This window comes from Myotis brandtii, unplaced genomic scaffold, assembly GCF_000412655.1.
Source record: "Myotis brandtii unplaced genomic scaffold, ASM41265v1 scaffold352, whole genome shotgun sequence".
In the NCBI taxonomy this organism is placed as follows: domain Eukaryota; kingdom Metazoa; phylum Chordata; class Mammalia; order Chiroptera; family Vespertilionidae; genus Myotis; species Myotis brandtii.
Window position 1 is genome coordinate 1,793,314 of NW_005363542.1, and position 2,191 is coordinate 1,795,504.

Genomic DNA, 2,191 nt, shown 5'->3' on the forward strand with positions numbered 1-2,191 from the left:
CTCCAATTTTTACTGCCTATTTGAGTGTTGAAACTTCCTCCACTCTCTCCCAGCTCCTCCATCCCCACCTTCCTGTGCCTCGAGTGCTCAGTATTGTCCCCTCTTGCATCCTTGTCATCAGACTCTCGTTTTCCTTGTGACTGTGCCTTCCCCGCAGTCACTCTCCCTGCACCCTCCCTTCCCACCCTTCCCTCTCCACACCCCTGCCACTTGCCACCGACACCCTCCTGTTTGCCTTTGCTCTCTGTGCTGCCTCTTATCATTACATTCCCTTGGCTCTGAGGTGAAAATGAAGGGGGATGCTTTTACAGGTCTGGGAGAAAAAAATATGTTTTGTTGTTGTTGTGACAATGCACTTTTATGTATAGTACTGTACATTTTGGCATGTACCATTCCAGGCTTCCGTATACAGTCAGGTCTGTTCTTCACGGTGTATCTTTATAATAAATAAGATAGTTCTGGCTGCCTTTGTCTGCTTCTGATTTGGTGTGATTCTCCGTGGTGTTTTCATTCCTTTCCTTTTTTTTTTTTTTTTTTTCTAATCACTGTTCACCCCCTGAGAGAGCTGAGTTGCATTAAATAATGTGAAACTACCTTTTTTTTTTAAGTTATCTCTTTTCATTTTTGTTTGTGAATTTGAAATGAGGCTTCTTCACAGACCCATGACCATGAGGCCAGGTTTTCAGAGTTACAGTTGGAGAGACTCCTGTGTAGATAGGGAAAAGGGATTGGGGGAGTCTTCATGCAGAGGTTGAGAGAGCGCAGTCCTAAGCACTCACCAGCTTGAAGTCTTTTCTTTCAAGCTTTTTTTTTATGTGCTGATTTTATTTTTTTATTCCTTATTTTCTTTCCTAGCATTTATACCCTCCTCCATCTCCACACTGTTGTCCTTGAGTTCTCTGTCTTTATTTTTTCTTTTTTGCTCAATCCCTCCAGCCCCCTTGAAATCTTTTTTTTAAGGACCCTGGCATAGTAAACCTTGTCAAGCTGATCTTTAGTTTCATTTGAATAAATTGAAATGCAATCCTTGGGTATAGAATATGTTTAGAATCCCCCCATGTATTGATATTGGTACTTTTTTTCTCAAACTAAAAAAAAAAAAAAGAAATCAAAAAAGCTAATTCTTGGAGGACTTAGCAATACATCATAAATGGTTTTATTAAACTGTATCAGCAATGTGCTGGAATGAATATTGATAAGAGATGTGGAGTAAAAAATAACATGTAATTAAGGCGAGGGAAAACTTCATTGATGTTAAAATACATACAGAAAAGTACACAAATCATTGGTACAACAGTTTTCACAAAGTAAAACAGTAATATATCCACCACCTGGATCAAGAAATAACACATTATCAGCATCCCAGAAGCTAGGCTTGTGCCTCTCCCAAGTTCATCAATATCCTGATGAATAACAGGTTGGGTCTCCCCTGTCACAGTGGTTCTCAACCTTCCTAATGCCGCCACCCTTTAATACAGTTCCTCATGTTGTGGTGACCCCCAATTTCATTGTTACAAATTGAGCATAATTAAAGCATAGTGATTAATCACAGAAACAATATGTAATTATATATGTGTTTTCCGATGGTCTTAGGCAACCCCTGTGAAAGGGTCGTTTGACCCCAAAGGGGTCGCGACCCACAGGTTGAGAACCGCTGCCCTGTCATTATAACTTTCTTTTTTTTATTGATTGATTTTAAAAAGAGAGAAAGAGAGAGAAATTGATTTTTTGTTCCACTTATTTATGCATACGGTGATTAATTCTTGTATGTGTCCTGACTGGGGATGAAACCAGCAACCTTGGTGTTATTGGAAGGATGCTCTACCCAACTGAGCTAGCTGGCAAGGGCCTCATTATAACCTGTTATAAATAGATTGACAGTATGTTGATATGTGTCAGCTTCTTTTGTTGAAATTTACGTCTGAGAATTGTTCATATGATATATAACAATAGGGTTTTTTTTCCACTTTCACTGCTATGTAGAATTCTATTACAGTAGCACACTTATTTTAGTACTAGAGGCCCAGTGCACAAAATTTGTGCACGGGGGGGGATCGGGCCTAAACCGGCAGTGGAACATCCCTCTCACAATCCTGGACTGCTGGCTCCTAATCGCTCACCTGCCTGCCTGCCTGGTTGCCCCTAACTACCTGCCCCTGCCAGCCTGATCGCCCCTAACTGCCCCCCCTCC